We start from the raw sequence: 5,798 nt of genomic DNA, 5'->3' as shown, positions 1-5,798 counted from the left end.
ATGTTCCGGCCTGACAGGTCTACAGTCTATATTGAGTGTAAATACTCCTTAGCAAGAATTTCAGAAGTGAAAGATTTTGTTTGACCTTTACAGATTACTTTCAATTTAGCTGGATTAAGCAGAGAAACCTGTGCTGCTTTGGCCTGAAATATTGGCATTAATTGCCTCAAGTGCAACTTCTTCTCTACTGTCGCTTGACAAAAATCAGACCTAACAAAAAATTCAGTCCCCTTTCCAATCCTTTTTCTGTCTGGTTGTACTAGGTCATAAATAGCTTCACATGCCAAGAAACTATTCAAACATATTAATATAGCTCTTAGTCTCGTTACAGATTGACCTGTTCTGTTTTGCTGCTTGAAAGGAAACCTGTGCGCCCTTTGCACCTCTACATTCCAGTTCCAGTGTGTGAGCTCGGGGAATGCTTCTGTAAAAAGCTCCACAATTAATTTTTGCAAATCCGTTCCCTACGCCCCTTTGGGGATACCAACACTCTCAAATTGTTCCTGCTTAGTCGATTCTCCATATCCGTTAATTTCCAGACAATGTCATCTTTCGGTGATTTTAAAGAGTCCATAAGGACAATGTGTTTGTCTTCCAATGTAGAAATCCTAGTTTCTGCTTCTCCAATCCTTGTTGCAAATGCTGTGCAAGATTTAGCCACTCTCCGGATGGAGTTCTGTAATTTTCTGTATGTCCTTTGCGTCCTTAGACTCTCTGCCCTCGCCTTTTCCCTATGTGCTATGATACTTTTATAGATAATAGAGAGCGACATTTCGTCTGTGCTTTCCACTCCCCCGGATTGTCAACAGCTGTATTATCATCACATCCAATATTGGGTGAGAAGGAATAATCCCATGCCAGTGAGCCCACGGCCCCTTTAGATTCTGTCAGAGATGTCTTTCCAACATCTTTCTGCTTTCGAACACTTAGCAGACTAGTTAAGGGTCTACCTCCAGCAGCTCCAGTAACCTCCTCCTCGGGGTTAGTATTACTCACATCACTGCCATCACTCTGAGTGAGCTCTTCTCCTGTTCAATCTTTCATACCACCCAAGCTCTCATCACTTGACGAATTTCATGGGTATGGCATTGAGAAAAACTTTTCCTCAGAATCCACCTCTTTCCAGGCGCCCCTGATATCAATGTTACCAATTTTATCCCCCCCTTATTCCAGCCGGGCTATCTACTTTCCCTTTTCCTTTTCCTTTCTTCCCCTCAGGGGTTCCTCCTACAGTCTCTTTTCCTCCCTTAGTAGCTGCTGATTCTTCTTTCTCCATACGGGGATGTCCAATACAAACTCCCCAGAGCTCCGCCTTACAGGCTTCCCCCGATCGGGCTTCCAGACCCAAGTTCATCAGTATATCCCCCATCTTTAACTATAGACTCCACATTGCTCAGGTTGCTCACCTCTCTTCCACTGAGTGTTTCAGAGGCAGTGGGCTGTTGTATTGCATCTATGTCAAGCAGGGGGCTCACACTGCAGCAGTAGCGTCTGCTGAAGCCTTGGTTGCCTGCATCTTCTTGGCCGTCTGCCCTTGGAAAATTGCCAGTAGCGTTTTCCGGCCGCGCACAGAGCAGCTGGTCTTTAGTATCTCTCCTCCAGCCCCTGCCAAACTTATAGCTTCTTATTCTGTGCCGGCTCTTGCCCCTCTCACAGGCTTTGGTGGCATTGAGGCCACACTTGTGTTCTGCGGCCGCGACCGGGAAAGCAGCAGCCTCAGCTACACAAACTGTTTGCTGCGAAACGCAGCTCGCGGTTCATGGCGTCCCAGCGCAAATCTGCACAGCATCCCAGGAGCACCTCCAATCAAGCAGCCCTCACCATCAGGATGGAGTAGTAGTAGGTAAGTGGCGGCAGAGTAGCTCAGGGCGAGAGTCAGCTCACTCGGCCACGCTCACAGCCGCCATCTTGCCCACTCCTGCCTCAATCAATAAACTTTCAATGGAAGTACAAGCTAGGAAACTTGCATAATGCTTCTTTGGACTTCCCAGGACTCTGAGAAAACTGTTAAGTTGGAATTCCTGCCCCACTGCGGGGAGTGGTTGTGCAGGGATTGGTCAACTCATGTCTGGACTATGGCAATTCCCTTTACCTGGGCAGCCCCAGGTATGTGATAAGGAGGCTTCAAGTGGTCCAAAATACTACTGCTCGGATTCTCTAAAAAATTCATAAACACCAGGCCGCTTCTCCATTCCTAATAGCCCTGCACTGGTTACCTGTACATAAGAGAATCCAGTTTAAAATACTCTGCTTAGCCCATCATGCTAAGCACAAGAGGGATCTGCTGCTAAGTCTGTCTACTGACTACACTCCGAGGAGAACACTATGCTTTAGGAATCAAAAACTGCTGCTGGTCCCCAGAGTCAAGAGGGCAAGCAGCAGAGTACCTATTTTGCCTATTTGGCTCCTAAATTCTGGACCACCCATCCAGTGAATCTCAGAATAAACCAATCAGGACCCAGCTTCAGAAAGCATTTGAATACTTTTCTATTCTGATCTCTGATTAGGAGATGGAAAGATGTCCATAGATAGGTTGTTACCAGAGCTGGGAGGCCCAGTGGGTAGCGATTACATTTACAAATTCTGCAGAAAAGAAGAAAAATGTGTTTAAGTTTTAATGTTTCATTTTCTGATAAATGTAATAATGATGATCTTTATTTAGATATAAAACATATATTTAAAAGAATGATAAATGTGTTTCTTGTAATAATGCACCATGTGTCTCAGTTTAGCTATATTCGGAGAGAACCCTTTGCCATTTAACAGGAGACTCAAATTACGTTAATTGCCAGGTTAGCGTGGTTGAGCCGTAAGACTTTTATTTTTTTTAGAGGAAGTGACATTCAAGGATACCAACTTTCTCAAAGAAGTGTTTTTCTTAGGCATCACAGAGTTCCTGGGAGAGTTTTACTTTTGGTGAGCTGTAGTCAGCACTGTAGAATGGAGTAGGCTCCCTGGCAAAATTTTTTAGGTCTCCTGGCGTTAAACAGCGCGTCAGCGCTGTGTCCGCCAGGAGATCTTTTGTTGCTGACTATGCTTCCCAGGAGACAGCACCGGCCGCGCGCAAAGGCGATCGGCATAGGCCACGCGCACGCGAACACGCTCAGCTGCCGTCTCCTGGGAAGCTCCAACACCCTATGCGCATGCGCATACGCAGAGACACACACACACACACACACACGAGCGCCCATGCACGCATGCACCCCCACATAAAGAGAACTCACCCCTGCTGTCGCATACACGCATGCACGCATACACACACACACGTGCATCAAGCGCCCCCGCCCCGCCCCCCCGCCGCCACTTACCGCTACTCCGGTCTTCAACATAAAGAGAACTCACCCCTGCTGTCGCATACACGCATACATGCATACACACACACACACACACACGTGCATCAAGCGCCCCCGCCCCGCCCCCCCCCGCCGCCACTTACCGCTACTCCGGTCTTCAGCTGCCACCGCGGGGCTCTCTCTAGGGCATGGGCTTCTCTCCGTGGGCGCGGCTTCTCTCCGTGGGCGGTTCGATCCCCGGCCGCTCCTCCTCACACGTGGGTGTCCTCCCTGACGGTCGCATGCGTCAGTAATACCATGTGACCCCAAGGCAGCCACGTACAGCAACGAGAGGGGGCCCACTGCCGACAGGACCCCCAGGTGCCTGTGCTACGGCTCCCTACAGCTTTTTAAAGGTGGCGCGAGGACGCCGCGCGAACCAGCACCGAGATATGGAGATACTGAGACAGGAAACAAACCAAACGTTTCCACCGAAATTTGTACAGACAGGAGCAGTGCATAGGTTTCAGTGCACGCGCGTGTGTGTAAATAAGTGCGAAGTGGGGATGGGCAGGCCATTTTACAAGCATGCAAAACACACTTTGACGTAAAGGCTCTAAGTTCTGTAATAACTACCTTCAAGGTTGAAGCAGATGGTTATGAAGCCGGGCTACGGGGTTCGAGTCCTGGCAACGGCTCAAACACCCTGCAGCGCCAAAGCGAGGCCAGGCGGGGTGCCGGGGGAGGGTGGGCTTAAGTACGGGGAGCCGGGCTCGGGGGAGGCCTTATTTGGGTTCAGGACAGGCCCACCTGCGAGGAGTCACGGCCTAGACGCTTCCAGTTCTGTTCATCCGGTGCACCCTGCAAGGAGGGGCACGAGGCGCTGCGATGTCCGCCTCTGAGCTCTACAGCAAGGTAAGGCCTGCACCTTTAACATGCACAGGGGGCCCGGCTTGGGGTGAGGCTGGGAGGGATGGGGTGTTGTTGAAAGTGGTTAACTGTCTCGAAAGAGCACGTAGACCTTCATAGCTGCCAAGGTTTCAGATTGCTATGTGTGACGTTTTCATAATTTATGTGTAATTATGAGTGACATTTCAGCGGTTATGAGTGATACTTTTTCGGAAGCAAAATCAAGCAATAAAGTCTGGGAAGTCATACATATCTGCAACCTGAAGCCCTACTGCCCTCCTAAACTGATCGTACTGAAGTCCACACTGCACCACTGCAAACAAAAGAACGTTTCTGCAAATGTCAGCAAAGTCAGTTATTGTAGTAGGGTCAGTTAGAAAACCTGCGCAGTGTGCCTGCCACTTGCTCACCTCGAGTAGAGAAAATATCATAATGACTGCAATACTAGGGGGTACTGAATGTAGCCGAGGTTCAGATTCCATTTGCCATATTTTTGTGTACCGCTTTATTTTCTTCTGCTTTACCTGATGTCTTTCTTGACTGCTCGGCCGCTTCCCGGGTGACCTCTTAGAGGACGAGGCAGGCCGCGGTGGTGCAAGAGGCGGCATGCTCGTCACCTCAGCTACCCGGACCTCATGTAATAACCACCTGCTCCTGCAGTCCCTCTGACATGACTGTAGGGCCCGCATCACCATCCAGTGACCGCTGGATCCAGGAGGCGCCAACGTTACCCCTTAAAGCACAACTCCTGGAAGCCTACTGTACACCTACCTGTTCACGAGCCACCATATTGCAGTGCTGATGTGTTTTAAAATGAAGTTAAAGTGCAATCTGGATTTGTAATGAAAGCATCTGATAACTCGCTGTGGGGGAATTAGTGGGAATTACTACGGTCAATGTTTCTGATTTTACTGCATAGGCTGCATACAGTACATGTATTTTCCCCCATCATTTTGCATGCAGTAACATTTAAATTGCTTAATATTTGAAGGGAAAATGATGGCTTATTCTCACAGCAAACTGGATATTGTTGGATGTTTGTGTCCCTGGTGCCGTTTTAAGAAGTGTAAATGTTCCAGATGCCAGGATCCTACCAACTCTGTTTTGAATCCAATGAGTGCACTTTAGCTGTGGCCCTTCGTTTAAGCCTTTCCCCCATATGTTGCTAGCACAGAGTGGAAAAATCAGGCGGGTGTCTTCATGGGTCTTTTTAAAATAGTTTGCTTGGCAAAGTTCAAAGAAGAGGTTGTGAAAATGAATTTTGCTTTTTTTCCTTCAAATTTCCCTACTCATGTCATGCCAATCAGGACAGTTTGCCCATTACCAGACTTCCTCATGTCATGCCAACCAAGACAGTTTGCCCATTACCAGACTTATTGTGATATGCAGAGACAGTAGCGTAGGAAGGTGCAGGCTGCCCCCGGGGTCATCACTGTGTGTGAATAATAACCGCTGTGAGGCCGTGCATGAGGCGCATCATCAGAGCTGTGTGAATAATAACAGCTGTGAGCCCCGTGCTGAGGTGCATCATCAGAGCTGTGTGAATAATAGCTGTAAGCCCGTGCCAGAGGTGCATCATCAGAGCTGTGTGAATAATAACAGCTGTGAGCCTGTGCC

General features: G+C 48.6%; 1 pseudogene; it reads left to right on the top strand.

Annotated features, from left to right (window-relative positions):
* Positions 1–3,550: 3,550 nt before the first annotated feature.
* Positions 3,551–3,679, top strand: LOC147731702 (small Cajal body-specific RNA 14; annotated as a pseudogene).
* The last annotated feature ends 2,119 nt before the right edge of the window (positions 3,680–5,798 follow it).

Source organism: Lissotriton vulgaris, chromosome 2_1 (assembly GCF_964263255.1).
Source record: "Lissotriton vulgaris chromosome 2_1, aLisVul1.2, whole genome shotgun sequence".
In the NCBI taxonomy this organism is placed as follows: Eukaryota; Metazoa; Chordata; class Amphibia; order Caudata; family Salamandridae; genus Lissotriton; species Lissotriton vulgaris.
The sequence above is the reverse complement of the archived record's forward strand: the minus strand, read 5'-3'. Positions and strand labels throughout refer to the sequence as shown.